The 12,123-nt window shown below is 48.9% G+C and overlaps 1 protein-coding gene across 1 annotated transcript in view; it reads right to left on the bottom strand.

Moving 5' to 3' along the window:
• GRID2 (glutamate ionotropic receptor delta type subunit 2) overlaps positions 1–12,123 on the bottom strand; it is a 2,834,743-nt gene that overhangs the window by 112,758 nt on the left and 2,709,862 nt on the right. The window lies entirely within an intron of this gene.

Below are 12,123 nucleotides of genomic sequence, written 5' to 3'. Positions count from 1 at the left end.
CACCTCTGTTTTTTTCCAAAATTTAGGATGTGTCCACGTTGCGCTTTGGGGTGTTTCCTGTCGCCGGCACTAGGCCTACCCACACAAGTGAGGTATCATTTTTATCGGGAGACTTGGGGGAACGCTGGGTGGAAGGAAATTTGTAGCTCCTCTCAGATTCCAGAACTTTCTGACACAGAAATGTGAGGAACATGTGTTTTTTTAGCCAAATTTTGAGGTTTGCAAAGGATTCTGGGTAACAGAACCTGGTCCGAGCCCCGCAAGTCACCCCTCCTTGGATTCCCCTAGGTCTCTAGTTTTCAGAAATGCACAGGTTTGGTAGGTTTCCCTAGGTGCCGGCTGAGCTAGAGGCCAAAATCTACAGGTAGGCACTTCGCAAAAAACACCTCTGTTTTTTTCCAAAATTTAGGATGTGTCCACGTTGCGCTTTGGGGTGTTTCCTGTCGCCGGCGCTAGGCCTACCCACGCAAGTGAGGTATCATTTTTATCGGGAGACTTGGGGGAACGCTGGGTGGAAGGAAATTTGTAGCTCCTCTCAGATTCCAGAACTTTCTGACACAGAAATGTGAGGAACATGTGTTTTTTTAGCCAAATTTTGAGGTTTGCAAAGGATTCTGGGTAACAGAACCTGGTCCGAGCCCCGCAAGTCACCCCTCCTTGGATTCCCCTAGGTCTCTAGTTTTCAGAAATGCACAGGTTTGGTAGGTTTCCCTAGGTGCCGGCTGAGCTAGAGGCCAAAATCTACAGGTAGGCACTTCGCAAAAAACACCTCTGTTTTTTTCCAAAATTTAGGATGTGTCCACGTTGCGCTTTGGGGTGTTTCCTGTCGCCGGCACTAGGCCTACCCACACAAGTGAGGTATCATTTTTATCGGGAGACTTGGGGGAACGCTGGGTGGAAGGAAATTTGTAGCTCCTCTCAGATTCCAGAACTTTCTGCCACAGAAATGTGAGGAACATGTGTTTTTTTTGCCACATTTTGAGGTTTGCAAAGGATTCTGGGTAACAGAACCTGGTCCGAGCCCCGCAAGTCACCCCTCCTTGGATTCCCCTAGGTCTCTAGTTTTCAGAAATGCACAGGTTTGGTAGGTTTCCCTAGGTGCCGGCTGAGCTAGAGGCCAAAATCTACAGGTAGGCACTTCGCAAAAAACACCTCTGTTTTTTTCCAAAATTTAGGATGTGTCCACGTTGCGCTTTGGGGTGTTTCCTGTCGCCGGCGCTAGGCCTACCCACGCAAGTGAGGTATAATTTTTATCAGGAGACTTGGGGGAACGCTGGGTGGAAGGAAATTTGTAGCTCCTCTCAGATTCCAGAACTTTCTGCCACAGAAATGTGAGGAACATGTGTTTTTTTTGCCAAATTTTGAGGTTTGCAAAGGATTCTGGGTAACAGAACCTGGTCCGAGCCCCGCAAGTCACCCCTCCTTGGATTCCCCTAGGTCTCTAGTTTTCAGAAATGCACAGGTTTGGTAGGTTTCCCTAGGTGCCGGCTGAGCTAGAGGCCAAAATCTACAGGTAGGCACTTCGCAAAAAACACCTCTGTTTTTTTCCAAAATTTAGGATGTGTCCACGTTGCGCTTTGGGGTGTTTCCTGTCGCCGGCACTAGGCCTACCCACACAAGTGAGGTATCATTTTTATCGGGAGACTTGGGGCAACGCTGGGTGGAAGGAAATTTGTGGCTCCTCTCAGATTCCAGAACTTTCAGACACAGAAATGTGAGGAACATGTGTTTTTTTAGCCAAATTTTGAGGTTTGCAAAGGATTCTGGGTAACAGAACCTGGTCCGAGCCCCGCAAGTCACCCCTCCTTGGATTCCCCTAGGTCTCTAGTTTTCAGAAATGCACAGGTTTGGTAGGTTTCCCTAGGTGCCGGCTGAGCTAGAGGCCAAAATCTACAGGTAGGCACTTCGCAAAAATCACCTCTGTTGTCTTCCAAAAATTTGGATGTGTCCACGTTGCGCTTTGGGGCGTTTCCTGTTGCGGGCGCTAGGCCTACCCACACAAGTGAGGTATCATTTTTATCGGGAGACTTGGGGGAACGCTGGGTGGAAGGAAATTTGTAGCTCCTCTCAGATTCCAGAACTTTCTGCCACAGAAATGTGAGGAACATGTGTTTTTTTTGCCAAATTTTGAGGTTTGCAAAGGATTCTGGGTAACAGAACCTGGTCCGAGCCCCGCAAGTCACCCCTCCTTGGATTCCCCTAGGTCTCTAGTTTTCAGAAATGCACAGGTTTGGTAGGTTTCCCTAGGTGCCGGCTGAGCTAGAGGCCAAAATCTACAGGTAGGCACTTCGCAAAAAACACCTCTGTTTTTTTCCAAAATTTAGGATGTGTCCACGTTGCGCTTTGGGGTGTTTCCTGTCGCCGGCACTAGGCCTACCCACACAAGTGAGGTATCATTTTTATCGGGAGACTTGGGGCAACGCTGGGTGGAAGGAAATTTGTGGCTCCTCTCAGATTCCAGAACTTTCAGACACAGAAATGTGAGGAACATGTGTTTTTTTAGCCAAATTTTGAGGTTTGCAAAGGATTCTGGGTAACAGAACCTGGTCCGAGCCCCGCAAGTCACCCCTCCTTGGATTCCCCTAGGTCTCTAGTTTTCAGAAATGCACAGGTTTGGTAGGTTTCCCTAGGTGCCGGCTGAGCTAGAGGCCAAAATCTACAGGTAGGCACTTCGCAAAAATCACCTCTGTTGTCTTCCAAAAATTTGGATGTGTCCACGTTGCGCTTTGGGGCGTTTCCTGTTGCGGGCGCTAGGCCTACCCACACAAGTGAGGTATCATTTTTATCGGGAGACTTGGGGGAACGCTGGGTGAAAGGAAATTTGTGGCTCCTCTCAGATTCCAGATCTTTCTGCCACAGAAATGTGAGGAACATGTGTTTTTTTTAGCCAAATTTTGAGGTTTGCAAAGGATTCTGGGTAACAGAACCTGGTCCGAACCCCGCAAGTCACCCCTCGTTGGATTCCCCTAGGTCTCTAGTTTTCAGAAATGCACAGGTTTGGTAGGTTTCCCTAGGTGCCGGCTGAGCTAGAGGCCAAAATCTACAGGTAGGCACTTGGAAAAAAACACCTCTGTTGTCTTCCAAAAATTTGGATGTGTCCACGTTGCGCTTTGGGGCGTTTCCTGTCGCGGGCGCTAGGCCTACCCACACAAGTGAGGTATCATTTTTATCGGGAGACTTGGGGGAACATAGATTAGCAAAACAAGTGTTATTGCCCCTTGTCTTTCTCTACATTTTTTCCTTCCAAATATAGGAGAGTGTGTAAAAAAGACATCTATTTGAGAAAAGCCCTGAAATTCACATGCTAGTATGGTCACCCCGGAATTCAGAGATGTGCAAATAACCACTGCTCCTCAACACCTTATCTTGTGCCCTTTTTGGAAATACAAAGGTTTTCTTGATAGCAATTTTTTACTCTTTATATTTCAGCAAATGAATTGCTGTATACCCGTTATAGAATGAAAACGCACGTCAGGGTGCAGCTCATTTATTGGCTCTGGGTTCCTCGGGTTCTTGATGAACCTACAAGCCCTATATATCCCCGCAACCAGAGGAGTCCAGCAGACGTAACGGTATATTGCTTTCGATAATCTGACATTGCAGGGAAAAGTTACAGAGTAAAACGTAGAGAAACATTTATGTTTTTTTCACCTAAATTTCAATATTTTTCTTTTTCAGTTGTTATTTTCTGTAGGAAACCCTTGTAGGATCTACACAAATGACCCCTTGCTGAATTCAGAATTTTGTCTAGGTTTCAGAAATGTTTAGGTTTCTGGGATCCAGCATTGGTTTCATGCCCATTTCTGTCACTGACTGGAAGGAGGCTGAAAGCACAAAAAATTGCAAAAATGGGGTATGTCCCAGAAAAATGCCAAAATTGTGTTGAAAAATTGGGTTTTCTGATTCAAGTCTGCCTGTTCCTGAAAGCTGGGAAGCTGCTGAGTTTAGCACCGCAAACCCTTTGTTGATGCCATTTTCAGGGGAAAAACCACAAGCCTTCTTCTGCAGCCACTTTTTCCAATTTTTTTGAAAAAAACAAAATTTTCCCTGTATTTTGGCCAATTTCTTGGCCTCTTTCAGGGGAACCCACAAAGTCTGGGTACCTCCAGAATCCCTAGGATGTTGGAAAAAAAGGACACAAATTTGGCTTGGTTAGCTTATGTGGACAAAAAGTTATGCGGGCCTAAGCGCGAACTGCCCCAAATAGGCAAAAAAAGGCCTGGCACAGGAGGGGGAAAAGGCCTGGCAGCGAAGTGGTTAAACTTCATGAGAAGGGAGGCAGTGCAGAGTTCATATCAGCTTTTGCAGGGATGTTAATTAAACAGCAGTGCTTGGAAATAACTTTTCACTGGGCAGGCCTACAAACAGATTACATTTTAGAAGCACAAGGCACAGCTGGACTCTACCTTTTGCCTGTCAGTGGGTGAGCGCAAAGAGCAATGCTGACATGTGCCCCTTGAAATTAGGACGATACAGGAATGTGTGTGAAAAAGGTACACACCTGCTGAACTGCTGGCAGGTCAAAAGTGAAACAAAATGAAGTGCTTACATGTGTACATGTGTGGAGAGTTGGTAAAGTAAAGGAGATGCAAAGAAGTACATTCAGAAGGAGAGAGTGAAAAGGTGCAGAAGAAGAAAGATGATGTGTCCAATATGCAGATGGTGGATTTCAGAAAGATGTGGGGAGAAAAATGGTATATGAGTCTCATAGAGAAACTTCTTAGGAAAGTGGTCTGGAGGGAAAAAAAAGAGTGACTGCGAGACTGAAGACCATTATCCTTTTTCCAGACCTTAGTAATGATTAATTGGCAGTTTCAAATTTTCAGAATTGAAACATTTTCAATTTTAACTTTTCGCAACTACATAATTGTTTCTCATTTCTCTGATACTGCTTACAACCACTGACAAAGCCAATAGGTCTGATTTGATTTAGGTACATGCCCTTTTATTAGGTGATGTGTCTGGATACAATAACAAAAAGCTCACAAATAGGCATTAAGACACTAGTCCAGTACAACGCTGTGTGATACACATAGTTTTAAGAGGCTTATGTGTTTTAAGACACGCCCGTAATTACATAGGGAATGCCTCTTGGAAAGAAATTTATAGTTGTGCTTCCTTGGCTTCGTCCCTTTTGGAGACACAGAGAACCCCACCTTTTTATCCTACTTATAGTTCTCACCTTTCCACAGCTCCTCCGGACACAAGCTGACCTCTTTACCCAGCTCATTGTGAATTCACCCAACTGCAATTTTTGCTTCTTTCATTTAAGGGTGAAAGACAATAAACAAACAACTATAGCATTTTGTTCAAATGAATTTCAGACATTTTTCACACCCCTCACCATCAATGCCAGGACCTTTATCCTTCTTGGAGACCTTAACTTTCACCTAGAAGTTGGCATTGACCGAAACTCTATGGCCCTTTAAGAAAACCTTAGAATCTTTAGCCTCACTCAGCTTGTCACCAAATGCACCCATACTACTGGACATCTACTGACCTGATTTTATTCTCAATCAGCAACATCACAGTCGACAAGTCTGCAGCCATAAACTGGACAGACCACCCCTCAATCAATCAAACAATCATGGTATTTGTAAAGTGCACTAATTACCAGTGAGGGTATCCAGGTGCTGTTTTCCTGCTTGTCAGTCACTCCACACCATCAAAACCAACTACCACCAAACTGCCTTTTGCAGCTTAAAGGCATCTCAGAAGAGGAATGGGTTCCACTTCTGCCCTCTCTGAGCAATGGTCCAGGCACACCAGCAACCAAGAAACACCAAAAGCTAAGCTCTTGCAGATCGCCTCGACACCAGCAGAAACATTCATCATCATCAAACATTACACTGCATCTCCTGCTGCGTCCCGCAACATCACTCTGTCACAGGAACAGTGTAAAAAGATCTTGGAATTCTTCTGTAACATGATCACCTCCATATACATCAACTTTGACTCTCAACTAGACTCCATCACCATCACAACTCACCTTTCCATAATGATTGATGTACAAATCCTAACCTTGTGTGCTGCCTTCACCACTGCCAAGATCTCTGTTATATGAGGACCATTCACTGGGGGGGCCCATCTTGCCCTTGCTCTGTCCATGCCTTCTCCTGAAGGACTCCTACCAATCAGTGAAGCACTCACATGCATCCATAATGTCTCCATCAACTGATCCACATTCCCAGACACCAGGAAACACGGCGATGGTGTGCCCCTGGTCAAGAAACCATTTGCTGTCCCAGCCATGCTTTCCAACTACAGACTCATCTACAGCTGCTGTTCGCTTGTTCTGCTATTTCTTAGTGAATAGAACACAGTTGTCTGCCTGGCACCCTACCCCTTGGAAGTCCACAAGCTCATCTGCAGAGTGCCTCAAGGCTCATGTCACAGCCACACCCTCTTCAATGCATACATGGTGCTTCCTGCCAATGTCATCTGCACACACAGCATCAACATCCTTTCCTTTGCTGATGACACACAACTCATAATCATCCCCACTGACAAAGACTCCCAACACAAGAAATATGTTTACTGCCTGCATGAACAAAGTTGTTAACCGGATGAAAGTCAACTGTCTCAAGTTCAACGCTGACAAGGCAGTAGTAGTGATCTTTGGCAGGAACTTTTCAATCTGGGAATCTGAGCCAGATTTACAAGGCCCTAGTGCCTCCCTGCACCACATTAACATCATTTGTTTATGCTAATGTGGCAGAAGGAGGCAATTTTTGCTGTGCCATATTTGCAATGTGCTGCAATGTGTGCAGTGCTCCACTTAGCAACTCCTTGTGCCACATTATGCCTGCGTCAGGCATACTGTATGCAAGGGAGGCGTTCCAGCATTAGGAGGCCTGCAAAGAAGGCGCAGTGAAATATACAAGATTACACTGTGCCATGTTTGGCGTAATTTTTAAAGCCTGCTCAGAGCAGGCATTAAAATGACACACCTGTTGAAATCAATGGGCCTCCTTGCACTTTAGTACACTCGCTTCAACATTTTTGACGCTAGTGTAGCAAAGTGCCACAATAGCATAAAAAATGTTGACACTATTTTTCCAACTATCACCATGATGGTGCACCGTTTTATAAAAATGGTGCACACATGCTGTTGTTAGGTGGGGCCAGGGCGATTCAAGAAAAGTGTTGCATAAGTGCTGATGAACTCAGACCCACACCCGCACCTAGAAGCCATGCCAGAAATCTCAGAATAATCACTGACAGCAAACTGTACATAACAGCACAAGTCAATGCTGTCACTGCATCCTGTTTCCACACCTGAAGAAGATCTTCAAATGGCTCCTAAGAAACACTAGAAGAAGTGTTTTTCATTGCCATAAATAACATCACAATGGACTATGGGAAAGCCCTCTACACCGGAATCAAGAAGCAACTTACTAGAGGACTATAAACCATCCAGAACTTGGCAGCCAGATCATCCTCAACCTCCTACTCAGGACTCACATCACACCACACCTCAGGGAGCTACACTGGCACCCGAAGTGCAAACATGCTCAATGCGAACGCTTCTCGCACAAATTCGTAGCACTACACAACTCAGGTCCCACCTACTTGAACAGTTGTGTCTCCTTCCATCAACTACCCAGATACCTTCTCTCCACAGGACTCTAACTTGCACACATTCCAAGCATACATAGAACCAGATCAGGAGGACGGGTGTTCTGTTATGTTGCTCATAAAGGGTGGAACGACCTCCAACTCCACATCAGTGCCTCCGCATCTCTTCTTGAATTCCACAATTTCAATTAACCAACCTACCATAGGCAACGCTAGGCACACTTCCACCTGCTCAGTGCCAGGATACCCTTGCGGGTTATAGTACACTTTACAAATACCCATACATTTGCTCTGCTGCATGATCATCTACCTGTTTTGATGAGAGGTGCTTTTACAGCTGCTGTCAGTATTACTCCTATCTTGCGAAGGCAGTTCTCAATGCTCCTTGATTCTAGTGGTGCATCTTATTTATGCGGGATGTTTGAAGTATTCCTTCTTTCCTTTACAGTATTTTTTTAAAGAGGGAGCCTTTTACAGCTATTACCATGCAACATAAGGCACCTCATTATGTGGCAGTATTATTTCATGATTTTGAAATACACAAAACTGTCTTGGAATAGTTTCACCTTATTAGTACCAGTCTAACACCTGACTACAGCAATTAGCATCTAAAAGATTACGTTTTGCAGAGAATCTGCCACAGGGTGGCACCACGCGTGGCAATTGTTTTTAGTAAAGTTTGATCCACTTCAACAAGGAACACTATTTTGTGGAAACCTGCAAAATATGCAGCAGATGGTGAATTATACGCAAGTGTAGGAAAGGCATAATTAGGCAGAAAATGCCATGTCTGCAGAATCACATAACTCTGGTGACCCACCTTATGATCAGTCCTGTTAATCTTATTTAGAGGAAGAACTACGCAAGACTTGATGGAGGAAAAGAGGAAAAACGTGGGTAAATGAGTTCAAGGGCTTCAGTGTTCATCATCGTCAAAGATGGTGAAACAATAATGGAACCCAACCTCACCCTGTCTTTTTTGGTATCCTTAACTTTGCCTCAAGAACAATGGGGTTTATTATTTTTAGGTAAGCAGGGGGTCATACCTACAAGTCAGTACAGTTGATGAGGAAGGCGAGGTTCTAGTTAGGAGTGTGCAATAGTGTTCACCAGCCCTTTCGCCACACCTGTAGGTGGTGTGTCAACCTTTCGTCTGGCTCTACACTGTAGCCTCACACTGACATGCATGGACCACCCAGTTTTCATCAACAACACATACAACGAAGGTGGGGAAGGTTCACTAATTAAATAAACACACCTGCTTCTGACCTCGTTGTCAGGACAGGACGCTCCCCCCGCCGCGCAGCGCACCCTGCAGGTGCCCTGTTCCCTGACTGCCGCTGCTGCCCGTGTTCGAGGCCCTCCTCCACCCACAGGCACCCGCCTGCGCCTCATCCCTGGTGGCCCAGTGGTGGGCAGTAAGGTTTGCTTCTGTCGTGTCTCTGTATTCTCCTCGTTTGTCTCTTTCGTTTCTGTCTCTGTTGTGTTGCTGTTGTTGTTGTCCCTATTGTGCCCACTGTGTTCATTAGTATGTGTACTCTGTAGCTGTATTGCCCAGTAGTGACTCTTTTGCTATTGCCTTTTCTGTGTGCTCGATCCCGCTCTTTCCCCTGCGCGTCTCCTTCCTCCTCTGACCCCCACACCCCCAATCCATTGCCATCCGCCCGCTTCCCTGATTTTTTCCCCTTCTCTACACCCCCTGCCCTCCCATCTCCCCCTCCCCTCTAGCTACTCAGTGCTATTTCCAACCCCCCTCCACACTCGCCGCTCCCTCACCCGTTTTTCTCGCCGCTTCGGTCCCGCCTCCCTCCCGCCCCCAGCTCCTCCTCCCTCCCTCCACCCCCTCTTAATGCAGGTCGCAGCGCTCCGAGGGTGCGTTCTCTGACCTCGTTGTCAGGACAGGACGCTTCCCCCGCCGTGCAGCGCACCCTGCAGGTGCCCTGTTCCCTGACTGCCGCTGCTGCCCGTGTTCGAGGCCCTCCTCCACCCGCAGGCCCCCGCCTGCGCCTCATCCCTGGTGGGCAGTAAGGTTTGCTTCTGTCGTGTCTCTGTATTCTCCTCGTTTGTCTCTTTCGTTTCTGTCTCTGTTGTGTTGCTGTTGTTGTTGTCCCTATTGTGCCCACTGTGTTCATTAGTATCTGTACTCTGTAGCTGTATTGCCCAGTAGTGACTCTTTTGCTATTGCCTTTTCTGTGCGCTCGATCCCGCTCTTTCCCCTGCGCGTCTCCCTCCTCCTCTGACCCCCTCCACCCCCAATCCATCGCCATCCGCCCGCTTCCCTGATTTGTTCCCCTTCTCTACACCCCCTGCCTTCCCACCTCCTCCTCCCCTCTAGCTACCCAGTGCTATTTCCAACCCCCCTCCACACTCGCCGCTCCCTCGCCCGTTTTATCGCCGCTTCGGCCCCGCCCCCCTCCCACCCCCAGCTCCTCCTCCCTCCCTCCACCCACTCTTAATGCAGGTCGCTGCGCGACTGCACAGCGGGCGCGTCGATGGCGCGCCAGAGCCGCGCCAGAGGCAAGCCCGTCTGCGCCCGTCTGTGCCCGGACCGCGTCCAGCGCCAGAACCCCTGGCCCTCGCCCCCCGCTCCACATCCCGCCCAGGCTCTGCTACGACGCTACCGCCCTCCACGCACTCAACAACGGCCGAAACCAAAACCAACACTGCTACCTAGCCGCACCGAAGCACACACACGGACCGTTCGACTGCCGCACCTGCCACTTCTCCTGCGACCGAACCTCCAAACCAACGACCGCCAGACCGAACCTCCTCTGCTGCATACTCCTCAACACCCGCTCCGCACACAAACACGCCGTGGAACTCTGGGACCTGCTCGACAGCACCGCCCCGGACGTAGCCTTCCTAACAGAGACATGGTGGAACGAATCATCCGCGCCAGACATCGCCATCGCCATCCCAGACGGATACAAGATCTCCTGCAGGGAGCGCACCAACGGCTACTGAGGAGGACTCACCATCATCCACAAATCTTCCCTCAAGATCCCCACCCACACCGACGACCATTTCAACACCACAGAGCTTCTACACTTCCGGATCCACACCGACCCCAACACCACCCTCAGAGGAACGCTTGTCTACAGGCCCCCCGGACCACGGGCCCAGTTCTGCGACTCCATCGCCGACCTCGCAAGCACCCATGCACTCGCCTCCACGGACTACATACTCCTCGGGGACCTCAACTTTCACCTCGAGAACAACAACGACCACAACTCCACCACGTTGATCAACAACCTCGCAAACCTCGGACTCAGACAACTTGGCACGTCAACAACCCACGCCGCCGGATACACACTGGACGCCATCTTCTCCACCAGCGACCACGTTACCTTCAACGACACCACCGAACCCTACTGGACCAACCACCACTGCGTCCACTTCACCTACAACAAAACCACCGCACACCACCACAGACGCCAACTCCCCCGCCGCAACTGGGGCAAAGTCACCAAAGAACAACTTCTCAGCACCCTCTCCCAGAACCCACCAAACGAGCCCACTGACCCAGACACCGCGGCCTGCAACTTCAGTCAATGGATCAACAACTGCGCCAACATCCTCGCCCCACTGAAGAAACCCCCCAACAAGAAAGCCTCCTGGTTCACCGATGAACTCCTGGCCTCCAAACGTGCCTGCAGGAAACTGGAAAAGAAATGGCTTCAAGAACGCACACCAGACAATCACGCTGTCCTCAAAGACGCAACCCGCCGACACCACCACCTCATCAGGACCACAAGAGGTCCTCGTTCAAAGACCGCCTAGACAACAACGCACATGACAGCAAAGAGCTTTTCCGCATCGTGAAGGATCTATCCACCCCCAGCACCAACGTCAACGACATCCCGCCATCTCAGGAACTTTGCGACTCCCTCGCCGCCTTTTTCCACAGCAAGATCGCCGACATCCACAGCAGCTTCAACACCCCTACCTCACCCACCTCCGTCACCACCTCATACCCTAGCATCGCCAACCCCATCACCGCCTGGTCCAACATCGACGACGACGCAACATGCAAAACCATGAACTCCATCCACTCCAGATCACCGACAGACCCCTGCCCCCACCACATCTTCAACAAAGCCGACTCTATCATCGCGCCCCAACTCTGCAAGATCATCAATGCCTCCTTCGAAACAGGCACCTTCCCAGAAAGCTGGAAACACGCAGACATCAACGCCCTTCTCAAGAAACCAAAAGCCGACCCCAAGGACCTCAAGAATTTCCGCCCCATCTCCCTCCTCCCATACCCAGCTAAAGTCGCAGAAAAGATCGTCAACCTTCAGCTGACACACCACATCGAAGACAACAACGTCCTCGACTCCTCACAAACCGGATTTAGACGCAACCACAGCACCGAGACCGCCCTCATCGCCACAACAGATGACATCAGACGGCAACTCGACCGCGGCGAGACCTCCGCCCTCATTCTCCTAGACCTCTCCGCGGCCTTCGACACAGTCTGCCACCACACCCTACTGTCACGCCTCCAAGAAGCCGGAATCCAGGAAAAAGCCCTAGCCTGGACCT

This window comes from Pleurodeles waltl, chromosome 1_2, assembly GCF_031143425.1.
Source record: "Pleurodeles waltl isolate 20211129_DDA chromosome 1_2, aPleWal1.hap1.20221129, whole genome shotgun sequence".
Classification (NCBI taxonomy): domain Eukaryota; kingdom Metazoa; phylum Chordata; class Amphibia; order Caudata; family Salamandridae; genus Pleurodeles; species Pleurodeles waltl.
This window is presented reverse-complemented; position numbering and strand designations above follow the sequence as displayed.